The sequence below is a fragment of the Anabrus simplex genome, chromosome 1 (genome assembly GCF_040414725.1).
Source record: "Anabrus simplex isolate iqAnaSimp1 chromosome 1, ASM4041472v1, whole genome shotgun sequence".
NCBI lineage: Eukaryota > Metazoa > Arthropoda > Insecta > Orthoptera > Tettigoniidae > Anabrus > Anabrus simplex.
In genome coordinates this window covers 107,012,805-107,028,137 of record NC_090265.1, presented here as the reverse complement: position 1 = coordinate 107,028,137, position 15,333 = coordinate 107,012,805, and the positions used below count along the sequence as shown (strand labels likewise).

At 38.5% G+C, this 15,333-nt stretch overlaps 1 protein-coding gene and 1 long non-coding RNA gene across 2 annotated transcripts in view; both read right to left on the bottom strand.

Annotated features, from left to right (window-relative positions):
* Window positions 1-15,333, bottom strand: part of Rat1 (5'-3' exoribonuclease 2 Rat1) — a 184,425-nt gene that overhangs the window by 107,450 nt on the left and 61,642 nt on the right. The window lies entirely within an intron of this gene.
* LOC137502946 (uncharacterized) lies at window positions 14,339-15,212 on the bottom strand. The gene is made up of 2 exons (XR_011018941.1): window positions 15,049-15,212; window positions 14,339-14,761 (listed from the first exon to the last, which is right to left on the bottom strand). It is a non-coding gene; the product is annotated as an uncharacterized lncRNA (long non-coding RNA).

Here is a 15,333-nt window from a genome sequence, read left to right as displayed (position 1 = left end):
GATTCAAAGTTGTGTTCTCTGCCTTGGATGTGTCTGCTGAGTTCAAGCCTTCTATAGCATCTGCATTGATGACTGCCAGAAAAATTGCATATAAGGAAAAAGGGCATCCTTCTTCAGATCCTGTTTTGAAATGTCCATTAGTGGACAAACACTTTGACCAGATTGGTCACTGGCCTGAATACTCGAAGCAAAAGAACAGGTGGAAGCTGTTTATCAAATTATATTCAAGGTTCCAAAGCTCAAAATGTTGTGTTGATCTCTGTCGTTCAGACAAAAATTTTTTTAAAAAAGATTTCCGTATGAAAAAATGAACTTCCATCACGTTGTCAATATGGACGAGAAGTGCCAAATCGTGCTTCATTTCTAAATTGTGTGTGCTCAGGTGACATATCGAAATAATGTTGTACACTGGACATTGCATAATGTAATTGATATTCACATTTTTACACTTCACCCAATCTTCATAACATGCTATCTTACACTATCACACGTTTGACATTGCAGTTAATATATTACTTTGACATTGTTTGCACGCAATACTATTGTCTAATACGTTACATAATAGTAGGTTCCACATTGCCTGTTATTTCACACCTTTCGCATTCGTATGCCCAATGATTCCAATTGGAATCACTTTTCCATTTTCCTTATTTTTCCAAAAAATGCATGGATTTTGACACACAAACTTTATTCATTACCCATTTGAAGGGGATTTGCAAGAATTTTTTTCCCCCTTTTCTTTTTCTTTTCGGTCAAATAATTTTGGGCTGGAGAGTGTTCACAGACCGGAACTGGTGGAGAAGCCTCTAGAACAACATGAGATATGTACGTATGTATATGGGATTAAATAAAATTTAGAAAATACTTGCAAAAGAAAACATTTAACAACAGATTATATTTGAAAAAGAAACTTTTTTTTTACAAGATGCTTTACGACACACAGACACAGATAGGTCCTACGGTGATGCTGGGACAGGAAAGGGCTAGGAGTGAGAAGGAAGCAGTCATGGCCTTAATTAAGGTACAGCCCCAGCATTTGCCTGGTGTGAAAACGGGAAACCACGGAACACCATCTTCAGGACTGCCAACAGTGGGGTTCGAACCCACCATATCCCGAATACTGGATACTGGCAGCACTTCAGCAAAAAGGAACATTTAAAAAATGAAATGATACGGTTTGATCTTGAAAGACCATCATCAGATTCTATCAATCATACTATTTAAAAAAAAAAAAATTATATTATGTGAATTAATCCTATTGAAAAGTGTAAAGCTATTTATATTAAAACCTGTGTCCACTCATCTAATAACTGTTGAAATGTTATAATACAACCTGAGTCTGAAAAGTTAGGTGAATGGTCGCCTAGGTTGTACACCGTGCTAGTTCGAACGATGTGCTCGTGCATACGCATTGCGAGACATGACACCAACCCCTATCGGTCAACACAACACAGTTAAACGGCCTTGAATGCTGCAACACATCGCACGGAGTCAGTGTGAGGACTCGTGTCATTGCACAATGGGGTACAAAACGGAGCAACGCATTAACACAACATTTTTGCTTCCACCTAGGCAAAACGACAATGGAAACACATGCAATGTTAGTGCAAGTTTACCACGCTCAAGCAGTGAGTAAGAAGTGCGTTTTCAACTGGTTTAAACGCTTTCGAGATGGGAAGGAAGGTGTTAAGGACGAGGCGCGTTCGGGTAGACCAACCACAAGCACATCTCCAGACAACATCGAATGAGTGCGACAGATGCTTGCGAATGATCGGCGACTGTCCTTACGAATGATAGCAGATGAAGTGGGTGTAGGCAAGGACAGTGTAAGGACCACTGTTCATGAACACTTGAAAAAGCGGAAGGTTTGTACCCGGTTTGTACCGCACAACCTGACAGATGAGCAGAAGCAAACTCGGATGGAAACGTCAGGAGATTTCATTGATGTTTGTGACCAAAATCCGGAGGTGTTGAAAACCAGCATTACAGCAGACGAGTCTCGGTGCAACCAGTAAGATCCAGAGACTAAGAGACAGTCAATGGAGTGGTGATCAGCGTCTTCTCTGCCTCCCAAGAAAAGTCGGCGCACAAAGTCCAAGATTAAGACAATGCTGATCGCCTTTTTTCGACAGCAATGGTGTCATTCATCATGAATGTGTACCCCAGGGTACACCTGTCAACGCAGAATTCTACAACGGAGTTTTGAAACGGCTACTGCACACACTAGATGGGTTTGGCCTGAACTGTACCGGAGTGGACAGTGAAAGCTCCTCCACGACAATGCCCGTCAGCACACCGCGAGACCCAGTTTCTCGCTGAACGCCGGGTGACTGTTCTTCCACACCCTCAGTATTCTCCGAATTTAGTGCTGGCAGAATTTTTTTTTGTTCCTCCGTCTTAAATTAGCCCTGAAAGGCCACCAGTTCAACAGTGTAGCAGGTATTCAACAACGCGTGACAAGGGTTCTTCAGGAGAGTCCAAAAGAAGCGTTTGCTGCCAGCTTCCAGCAGCTTTACAGTCGATGTCAAAAGTGTGTTGTAGCTAATGGAGATTACTTTGAAGGCCAGTAAAGGAGTTTTGTGTGTAACATACATTGTCTTTATTTCATGAGACCATTCACCAAACTTTTCAGACACAGGTTGTATATTAATGAAGTACTTCTCATGTGGTTTACGTGTCTACAATTTTTAGGTGGAGATAGAGATGGGGAACCTCTGATATGTATCCGTTATACAGTAGAAGACCGCTATAGTGAGCACAGCATATATAGCGAGAATCCTGTTATAACGACAGTATATTCCTGACGCTTGAAAATTCCTATATTAAACTGTGTATTATCCTTCAGTTACAGCTCGAACCATATCACTGATGCGTCCGCTATTAAGTACGAGCTATTTTTTCTGCTATCAATATTTATGCACTCCGGCAATTATACTGAATGTGATCGATCACTTTTAGTATCATTTTCTCGCTATGTGCACTAGTGAGCTCTCTCGTCAACATTCAAATGCGATGTCGAGGTTGATTAGTAATACCCATCCATTGCAGTTCTGTAAAGAAAGTTCAAAATAAAAGAGGAGATTATGTCTTTGTAATAAATGCGTGAATAACATGGCTGATAGCAGTTGTTAATTCATTAGAAATAAAGGATGAAGTCAACGACTGCTTAATTTTAATGCTATATACTGAAAGTAAGTATGTGATATATCTCAACATATGGCACAGTGCATCACTGATTTCAACAGTTGGTTCACATTTTCTCGCATCTGGTTAAATTTCAGAAAGGCTATTCCCATGTAAATTTATAGGGAGAAGGTTATAATTTTTTCTACTAGCACTACTTTCATGATACATATATGGTTAATTTAGCTTAGGAGACATTGTTTGAATAAGAAAACTGAAAATTTTGCCACAGAATGCGATCAATCATCTTCGGTATAGTTTCCTTGTTATGTGCGCTAGCGAGCTCTCTCGTCGACATTCAAAAGCGATATTTGAGTCAATCTTAATTAAGGCTACGGCCCCTTTCTTCCCATACCTAGCCCTTTTCTATCCCAACATCGCCATAAGACCTATGTGTGTCAATGCAGGGTAAAATAAGTTGCAAGTTTTCAAAAATATATTTTCGCGTCTGGTTAAATTTTCGAAGGGCTATTTGTTCCCATGTAAATTCATAGCGAGAAGTTTATCATTTTTCTACTGGCGTTTGAAATATGTTTTCATGATACATATACGGTTAAATTAAGAATCACATATATACAGTAGAACCTCGATGCTTTGTTCCTGGAACTGCAGTTTTCCTGTAATTAGTGTTCATTTTATTTCGTCCCAAAAATGTTCCATATAAACCAATGTTAAATTTCCTCACATCTGTCATTTCTTGAACTATCGTTTTATTGCATCAATCGTCAAAAAAAGTTTGTCCTCGGCCACAGTTTTTCCGCATGGATCGATTGTACGTACGTAAGAAGAATATACGCAAAAGTTTTTGAATTTAAAGAGACAGCTCAATACTCTAGCGATTAATAGCGGCAGCCTGTTATGCGAGAATGTACGAGCGATTCAGAGTTGTTAGTCTTGAGCAAGGATTTTGCAGGCTGGAGTGCTGTGTGCAGGTTATTCATGCGCAACCTCGCTACGAGACTCCTGGCACCAAAGCTTCTTCTCGACCCACTACATCTTATGGTGACGATTGGATAGGAAAGACCTACGAGTGGAAAGAAAGTGGCTGTGGCCTTAATTAAGGTACAGCCCCAGCATTTGCCTGGTGTGAAAATGGGAAACCATGGAAAACCATCTTCAGGGCTGCTGACAGTGGTGCTCGAACCAACTATCTCCTGGATGCAAGCTCACAGCTGCGTGCCCCTAACCGCATGGCCAACCTGCCTGGTAATCTTTTCACTAGCATGGTTTTTAAACCAAATTGGCAGCCTTGCATAGCCTGCTGTGACATTGTCTGAGACATGTCACGTTGAAATTCTAATCTCTGTGACATCGTCGGAGCCGCATAATGTGGAATCTCTAACCCATCATTCGCGAAGGGTTTACGGAATCTTTACAAAATTACACATTGTCGCCATAATATCCACGTATATCATTAATTTGCAATAAAAGAACTGACCTTAAAGGTTTTCAATGTATGTATGTAAAGAAAGGAAAAGATGTAAAGAAAAGTGAAATGAAACGGCATAAAAGTCACACTTCTTATTTTCATCTCATATTACAATACTGCAATATTTTTATACCGTTACATATATACAGTAGAAGTCTGTCATAGCGAGAATTCATAACAGCAAAAAATTCACTCGTTATAGCGAATTGTTGTTACATCCGATTTTTGTAAAAATCTGGAATCTATGGCAATCAGTTTGTTCAAAATGTGCGTTTTCGCAGATAATATCCACACTACGGCTTACTTGTTTGTTGTTTTTCGAAATCCGATACTACATGAAAGTGTGTGTGTAATTTCACTCTGAAAAAATATATTACCGTATTTCTCCGAATCCAAGGCGACCCCCACTATTTCCTTCAAAAAATGTTAATGCAGTTTAAAAAGTGCTTTGTAAAAATCATATGAATATCTTCCTTATACAGTATGCATTTTTAGAACATTGGCTTTAGTTATGACTTATCTTTTTGCGGCTATACAAATATGCTTTATTTCAGCGGGTCTAATAACCATTAACTTAAAATTGGCATCATAATACTGAAGGGAACTCGTTGAAAATTTGCCGGCAATACACATTCCACGCGTCTCTACAATACGACGGTCCATCACGAAAATATTTTTGCTTACTATAAAACTGTTGCTTTCACTCAGCGTCAGATATAACTGGCTGCCGCTACAAGCATGTCTTGCATGCCGGATTCGGTCAACTTCAACGGCTAGCGATGTAAAGGTCTTAATCGCGGACTTTGAAAGTCAACGAACGAGTTTATTGCACCACGGTATGGCAATTCGGCTCTTGCTTTTTTGTGTACATACCTCAAAATTTCATCTTCGACTTCTTTAAAGCGCCCTTGGTAGACCACTGAATGCATTTTTTGTGCAGTACGCATTCTTAAGCTATCTTTGTCTTCACAGTAACGCCGAATATTGGCATTAGTTAGGCCTATGCCGTATTTTCCTGCTGCTGCAAAATTATTATACATTTCAGAGTGTTTAATAGCCATTAACTTAAAACTGACATCATAACATCAACGAGAACCCGTTGAAAATTTGCCGGCAATACCTGTTCCACGTATCTTTACAATACGACGATCCATCATGAAAATATTCCCGCTGTCTATAAAACTTAATTTTACTAAGTGTCAGGTACAGCAGATGCGTTATAACTCTGCTACTGAGTACCCGTGGCCTTTCTAAGAATTCGAAGGCTCGCATGTTTTGATGCCATTCTGCAGATTTGAGGAACGTTTTTGTAGAGGATAATAGAATGTCATTCTCTCTTCACTATTTCCCGAGATACAGTGACGTTACACATACGCACTGTACAACCGGTTGCCGCGGCTAGCGATGTATGATAAAGAGGCGGTCATTTATTGTCGACACGTTTTTTGTGTGCGCACGCGGGGATGAAAAGAAACAGCGTGGTTACTCCGATAGTTGCCAGTGGTGTTCATTACTATCAGGCCACGAATGCTAAACGACCCTTGATTTTTCGCATGAGATTCTGAGGAAAAAAACGTCATCTTGGATTCGGAGAAATACGGCATCACTCCAGAGGCTTCTGTGGCAAACATTTCACTTTTCTTCTTCAAACGGCGTCACCTAACCTAACCGTATATGTATCATGAAAACCAATTTGAAACGCATGTAGAGAAATAACCTCCTCGCTAAAAATTGACATGGGAATAGCTTTCCAAAATTTAAATAGACGCGAGAAAATGTAAACTATCCTCTGAAATCAGTGATGTACCCTACCATATCTTGAGGTGTATCACATTCTTACTTAATTTCAGTACACGGTATACCATTATAATTAAGAAATAGTTAACTTTAGCCTTTATTTTTAACGAGTTATCAATTGCTATCGGCTACGTCATTTACGCATTTATTACGAAAACGTGTTATCCTCCTTCATTTTGAATTTTCATTGGAGAACAGCAGTCGACGGGTATTACTAACTGACTCCAATATTGCCTTCAAATGTTGACGAGAGAGCTCGCGAATGCGCACAGCGCATAAGCTAGACCGTACCAAAGATGATCGATCACACTTTGTGGCAAACGTTTCAGTTTTGTTATTCAAATAATGCCCTATCCTAACTTAACTGTACTATATGTATGATAAAAACATACTTCAAGCACCAGTAGCGAAATTCTCGCTATAAATTTACATGATAATAGCCTTTCCGTAATTTAATGGGCGCGAGAAAATATAAACTAACCTTGTATTCAATGAGACACACTGCCATACCTTTAGGTATAAGCCTATTTCCTTCTTAACTAATTGTGGTATTTGGCATTAAAATTAAGCAATCGTTTATTCAGCGTTTATCTTTAACGAGTTAACAACGGTTATCGGACATGTTATTTACGCATTTATATAAAAAGAACTTGTTCTCCCATTTTATTTTCCTTGCGGAATAGCAGTCGACGGGTATACTAATCGACGAGAGAGCTCGCTGGTGGGCATAGCGAGAAAACGATACAGTACCGAAGATGATCGATCGCATGCAGTATAATGACTGAGTGTATAAATATCGGCAACGGAAAAAAACAAGCGCGCATAATCGCTCGTAATAATGGATGCGTCAGTGATAGGGCTCTCGCTGTAACCGAAGGATAATACACAGTTTAATATAGGGATCCCGAAGGGACAGACAAAGGTTATCGTTATACGCCGTACTCGCTATAGCGGACTTCTACTGTATTTACGCTGTTGAGAATTCTCGCTATAATGGACTTCCACTGTATTTACATGATGAAAAATGCCCAAATACAGTACCCGTATTTTATTATTTTTCTTTCCACCTATTTTTTTATGTCACCCACATTTATCCTTTTCCCGCATCCATCATCATTTTCCCCCTCTCACTTGAAAAACAATGCATCGAGATGTTACATTTATATATATATTTACGTGTAAAGTTATGTGAGTTATTTTTTGCTCCCCATATTTATGTAAATATGTAACTGATTTAGGTTGAATGAGTGTCCCACGCATTTGGTCAATATGACGTTTCAGTGTCCTTCCTGATTCGTCCAAAATAACTAGGTAGTATCGCTGACCATACTTCTTTACAACCTTTCCAAATTTCCAAGTGTACTTGTTATTGCAAAAGAAGCGCACCTGGACTCTCTCCCCCACATGAAACGATCGTCCTGGTTTGGCTACCGATAATGAAGGTTGAGGTCGGGTAGGGAAGAAAGCATCAAGGCGAATCCTCATTTTTCGGTTTAGGTATAGCTCTGCTGGTGACTTTCCACATGCAAGGGGTGTAGCACGGTATCGAAACAGAATCTTTTGTATTTTCTCGTATATTGGGACATTATCATCAGAGGCAGTACGGAGACGATTCTTCAATATTTGAACATGTCGTTCTGCTAAGCCGTTAGTGGCTGGGTGACCAGGTGCAATGAATTTTTGAAAAATTCCATTTGTTGAACATTAGGTGCGAAATTCATTGCTTTGAAAAATGGCTGCATTATCTGAGACAATGCTTGCTGGAAATCCATGAGAAGCAAATATACGGTTTAGCAACATGATTGTGGAGGTACTTGTTGGCGAATCTCGTAAAATTTGCACTTCTGCCCATTTCGATTTGGCGTCCACACAAATCAGAAAGTTGCAGTTCTCAAAAGGTCCTGCATAATCAATATGCACTCTTTCCCAGTTCTCTTTTGGTTCGTCCCATGGATGCACTGGTGATTTTGGTGGATTTGCTCTTGTCAATGCACATGTTTGACATCCTTTTACTAGGCGTTCAATGTCTCGATCAATTCCAGGCCAACAGACGTAGCGACGGGCCAGCTGTTTCATCTTCATGATGCCCAAATGAGTTTCGTGAAGTTCATTTAAAACCTGATCTCTTAGTCTGGAAGGGATAACAACTCTATCTTGTCTAAACAGCACACCATCATTCAGAGTATATTCTGAAACCATCCGTTCATTCTGTAAATCAAAAACAAGTTTACTCAGTTCATGATCTTTACGTGTTTCGTCCTGGATGGTGCGAAATGTGATTCGTTCGCTTGAAATTTGAAAAATTAGGTGCGTAAATAACTGGTTAACTTCATCCCCAATGGAGATATCTGTTGAAGAATGGACTTGCTGTAGGGAAGCCCGCGATAAACAGTCAACATTTTGGTTCTCTGCACCCTTCTTAAATTGAACTGTGTAATCGAATCCCGACAAGAACGAAGCATATCGTAGTAGACGAGCAGATGTCATCTGTGGTAGAGCTTTGTTTTGCTGAAAAATACGAGTTAGCGGTTCATTGTCTGTCACTAGTGTAAAGTGCCTGCCAAAAACATAGGCGTAAAAGTGGTTGACAGCAAACATTATTGCCAAAGCCTCCCTGTTTAGTTGGCTATAGTTCTGTTCTGATACAGTCAGTGATCGTGATGCATACGCAATCGGCCTTTCTTCTCCATCAATTAGATGGCTAAGGACAGTGGCAACACCTGTTGGACTTGCATCTGACGTCAGAACTATTGGTAATTTTGGATCATAAGGCGTTAAGACCCTATCGCTACACAACTCTGCTTTTAACTTGAGGAATGCGGTTTCACATTCCGAAGTCCATATGTAACGTTGGCCTTTGCGGAGCAGGAGCCGTAATGGATATGACATGGTGGAGAAATCTGGTATAAACCTGGAGTAGTAGGTGATTAGTCCCAAAAATCTGCGTAGTTCATCAACGCTTGTAGGATGAGGCATGTCATTAACAGCTCTAACTTTTTCTGGGGACTTACTAATGGTATTATGCTGGATAACATGGCCCAAATATTCAATTCTCTCTTCAAAGAAAGAACACTTAGCTCGGTTGATATGCAGATCAAAATCAGATAATCTCTTCAGACATAACCGCAAATTGTGTGTGCACTCCTCCAGAGTTGATCCATGTACGATTAAGTCGTCAAAATAGGCTTCTGTTTTTGGAAGTCCCCTGAGGATTTGTGAAATGATTCGGTTAAATTCGGATGGCGCTGTTTTAATTCCGAAACTTAGACGATTCATTCTATATGTTCCACGATGTGTAGATATAGTCTGGATTGTAGCACTTTCATCATCAACTACCAAGTGTAGAAATGCTTTGAACAAGTCCAGTTTACAAAAATATTTGGAATCACGTAGGCTGTTCAACACATTATCAATTCGCCTTATGGGGTAATTTGCAGCAACAAGTTTCTCATTTACACCACATTTGTAATCAACACATAATCTAACTCCTCCATCTGGCTTGGGAATGACGACCAACGGTGACCCCCAATCACTTGATGATACAGGAGATATGACACCAGCTGCTTCTAGTGAGTCCAGCTCCCTTTCAACTCGTTCACGGAGTGCATAGGGAACATCCCGTTCTCGTGTAAATACTGGTTTAGCTCCTTCACGTAACTGTAACTTTACTTCAAATTTTGGAACACGTCCAATTCTCTCTTCAAAAACATCAGGAAATTCATTAATTATGTCATCAACTGAAAAAATAGCGTTAACTGGATATGACATGTGTGGAGTTTCCTTGCTAGCATCTATTTCCTTTAATTCAATACCAAGTCTCCTAATCCACAATCTTCCAAGTAATGCGAGTAGCCCTTAGGGACAATATATATATCATCTTGGATTTCCTTGTCTTTATATACAGCTGAGACTGTAACCTTTCCCATAGGTGTGATAATATTGCCTGAATATGAACGAAAGGCAATTACAGATCGTTGTAAGGGTAAACCTAGATCCAATTCATTAAATGCATCTTCAGGAAGCAAAGTAAAACATGCACCAGAGTCTACTTCAAAACACTGTGTCTTAGCCCGCTGTCACACAGGGCATCGAACGATCAAGAGCGACCAACTGGCATCGAGTACTAACGACTAAATTCATTTACCTTGTCACACTGCTCATCGATCGATAGGGATCGACTGCACGGAAACAGTTGATACTCCCGCCCAGTACCGTACAGGCTACAGATGTATTCATATTCACGAGAGAAAAAGAATGTGTTGTGAAAGCGATAATTCGGGTGGAAATATGATTCTAACCTATGAATATATTAGGAGAAAGGAAAGAACCAGACGATCGCAGTGGACAAGGTAAAGAGCCATAGAGAATTCCACCAAAGTGTGCCTTCGTTGCGGAATGACGAAGAAAAATTCAGGAACTAGTACCGAATGCCCATCAATAATTACGGTATAAGGAATTAGAGGAAAAAATGAAGTCAATAATAAACATCAGGCAAACAAATTACAGGAAAAGTATAAGTTCTGAGGAAAGGCTGACACTGTCGTTAAATTCAATATTCACAACGATTTTTTTAGGTTTAAAGTCAAAAGTGATGTTCACCTTCGAAACAACTACTGTATGTCCGTGGCAAAATATATCAAATAAAATATTAGTGGCATTCTGCAGGATTCTAATAAAGTATTGATAAAAAGGACTGAAAACTGTTATGTACATCAATTTGAATTCATAATTTGAAGGTGCTACCATCAACAGTGGAAATATATTTATTTAGGCCTACAGGTTTCTGGACATTGGTGACTCATACAGATTTAGGATTGCTCACAATACATCAGTGGATTTGTTCCTGTTATATATGATGCCATTCATAGAGCACTACAGTCAGAATTCTTGACAGGGTGAAAATTCCAACAAAAGCCTCACAAAAGTGGCTCATTGTATTTCAAATATAAGACTAATACCATTTATGCTTATTTGTTTTAATGTTGCTGGATCTTGGGGCATAATTACTGTCTTTTCAAATGATATTTTGAGGTGTTTATTAGATGGAGGTTAACAGCTTTTTTTTTTAATACCACTTGGTGAGATCCCACCTACCAAAATAATAGACATATCAAGAAATGCTTCCAGTCAAAATTTACATTACCTAATGTAGAAATGGTGTGTCAAGTTTCATTACAATCCTGTAAATAATTTTGAAAGAAAGAAAAATGCACATATGCTCTGAATATTGTGAAAATGATAAAAGCAATGGAGTTCCTTACACTGTTTCTCTCCCTCATGATCCTCTGCAAATCTCTTGTCGCCTCTCCTCTTCTTTGTTATTGTGCCATGTTCAGAATAGTATCATATTGCTTTCATGACAAGCATGTTGCTGAATTTCTGTAGGCCTACTGTGTTTTGTGCAAAGAATCCAGGTCCATATCCAAACTTTGCAAGAATGACAATCCTGTCTTAATTTATATCATTGAAGACTACAGCAGCTTCGAAAGCAGCTAATTTTACCAAATGGCTGTGAGGAGTTCAGGTGAGGCTAGTGCTCTGTACACTAGCTTCATAACTATAGGAAAAGCTTCTGGAATATTGTTCTAATAAGTAAGTTGGCAGTGTAATAGACTGATACTTGTCACAACTACATGTAAATTACACACAAGGTCTTGTTTATTACCCTCATCACTAAGCATAAAGTACTGTCTCCCCAAACTTTGCACTGGCAAGCTGATCTAATTGCTCACTTGGCAATAATAAAACCAATTAATATAAATCGTGCACTTCCATCAAAATTGCTGGTAAACTCCTTGGTACAGAGTAACACCTTTTTCCGCAAAGGTCTGGTGGGACTCTCCTTCTTACCACAATGTTGATTTTGCCTTTCTGTATATTGTTCATATGTAACTTTTTTACTGATATGAACAGTGCCAAGCCTATCTATCCATCCTGAAATACTTTCCTTATGAATCAGTTCAAGGAAAATGAAAACTTTGCCTTCAATTTCACCAAAAATGAGAACCAACCACTGCAAAAAACAATAGGTGCTAATAACAAGCACCTTGCCTTCTATATTTAGAAGTGAAGAGTATGCCTTTCTAACAACTAAATAGACTACTATTGCCATCTACAGTAAAATGTTATTTAGGCCTCAGGTGGTAAATGATTTAATTTTGCTATATCTTACATTGCCTGTCAAAACTGTTTGTAAATACCAATTATATAAATGAATGTTTGACAGAGTAGGGTGTATGGGCCTTGTAAGATCTTGGATTGACTTACAGGGTAATTAATCTACTCAACCTTTTATTACAAGCATGTAACTGTCATATGAATATATTTTTTATAAATAATGTACATATTCTGCCATCATATCCCCTGAATATCACATCACACAAAATACAGTTTTTTTATGTTGTAGATTAAAATCTACAAAACTTTGGTGGAAACATCTGTCAAAATAGTTACAAATGAATTTTTCATCTTTGTTTTTCATTGTTGATATGGATCTACAGCACAAGAAATAAAATAATCAGTCTACCTTGATGCCCTCTGTAGGCCTATATGTTCTTAATAAATTATAAGTACAGTAACAGACATGAAAGTAGTGATCGCTGGTGCAGACAGGTACAATGGCAGGAGAGTACTTGGAATGAGGAGATAAAGGCTACGTAAGTTACAAAGTTATAAGGTGGCATGGAGGGATTCTGTCAGGTATAACTGCAGTAAGAATTTTGTCCTATGCAAACAACTTGGTCTATTGAAACTGTGCAATCTAATATTAATGGATCTACAGTACAAGAAATAAAATAATCAGTCTACCTTGATGCCCTCTATAGGCCTATATGTTATTAATAAATTATAAGTACGGTAACAGACATGAAAGTAGTGATTGCTGGTGCAGACAGGTACAATGGCAGGAGAGTACTTGGAATGAGGAGATAAAGGCTACGTGTTACAAAGTTATAAGGTGGCAGGGAGGGATTCTGTCAGGTAAAACTGCAGTAAGAATTTTGTCCTATGCAAACAACTTGGTCTATTGAAACTGTGCAATCCAATATTAATGGATCTATAGCACAAGAAATAAAATAATCAGTCTACCTTGATGCCCTCTGTAGGCCTATATGTTATTAATAAATTATAAGTACGGTAACAGACATGATAGTAGTGATTGCTGGTGCAGACAGGTACAATGGCAGGAGAGTACATGGAATGAGGAGATAAAATAGAACTGAATGTCAGGTTGAGAATACAAAACTGGAACAGGTAGATAATTTCAAATAGGTATTTAGGATGTGTATTTTCGCAGGATGGCAGTATAGCAAGCAACATTGAACACAGATGCAGTAAACCCAATGCAATGAGCTTGCAGTTGTGATCAACAGTATTCTGTAAGAAGGCAGTCAGCTCCTGGACAAAACTACTAATGTCTTTACACTGGTCTGGTTTCAGACCACCTGTGCTGTACAAACCTAGTGCAATGAGTTTGCAGTTGCGATCAACAGTATACCGTAAGAAGGAAGTCAGCTCTTGGACAGAACTATCAATACGCTGGTCTGGTTTCAGACCACCTGTGCTGTACAAACCTAGTGCAATGAGTTTGCAGTTGTGATCAACAGTATACCGTAAGAAGGAAGTTAGCGCTTGGACAGAACTATCAATACGCTGGTCTGGTTTCAGACCACCTGTGCTGTACAACTGCTTACTACATACACACAGAAAGGACCTACTACATGTATTTCAAAATACTCCTTTCCTTGTAAACCATACATGTTCTACCACATAAAATATACAAATTAAGATGTTGTAATAATGCTAATAATTAATAAAAATTGGAGTTAAGGTTCTTTCCCATCAGGTGCTAATACACATAGCTCACTGACGATTCCAATAAATATTGATAGATAAGTATAACAAAAAATGATTTAGTTTAAAAAGTAAACATTTCTCAAGAACATAAATTTTATTAGATTCTTTCTTGGTCTAACACTGTATACAACAGTTTCTGAATTTTAACTTTGAAAACCCTTCGACCTAGTACACTCATTCTTTCCATGTCATCATGAAGACACTAAAAATAACATTGATTATATTTTCTTTTCAGTTTTCAGTATCTTTTCTAAATATTCACTTAACACATCACTGTCACTTTCACATTTCTGTTTCTTTTATTTTTAACTGCTGGCAAAGCTGTTTGTAGAAGCAGAAGCCACTGGACTGGAAGTTGAAGTCCCTTCGTAATTTCTGAACTGTAAGAGTTAAACCCCTCCAACACAAATTATTTCTGCTTCCTCCTCCTATATTTCAGCTTGGTGAAAAGGCTCTCATACACCAGGTGCCACTTCCATAGATGTGTTTGTTATAGAACTGAAAAAAATGAACAACATATTAATGCAATTCTTCTAAATTGGAGCTACATTTTAGTCTGGACACAAGCCTTCTGTTTAAGAAATTGTTACTTTCAATAATTATTTTAGTAAGATGATTGTTAGGTTAGATTATATTATATTACTTTCAGTTATATCTGATAAATTAATGAATAGATGGGTGGAACTTATGGCCTACAGACTGAATCTTCCCCTCACTCTTTCACAACTAGAACACTGGTCTGTAATGTAGGCCTACTTTTAAAAATAAATATTACAGAATTGTACCTTCTTCCAGCAATGAAGAGTTCCAGAAAGTTGAGGGCATTGAAGTAGACCCATTTTATGTTTTCTGTACAGCAGAACCTGGGAGGAGAGGGAGGATGTTATCTCTCCAAGTTCGATATCCAGCCCTCAGAATTTGCCATGTTTTGGCACAACTTTTTCCTGAAACAATGAATCATAATATTGTGACAAAGAAAATATACATGTAGTAGGCCTACTTATGGCATAGGCCTACAATGGTATTCATTTCATTAGGTACGAGATGGAGGTTAGGAAAGCACTGCTTAT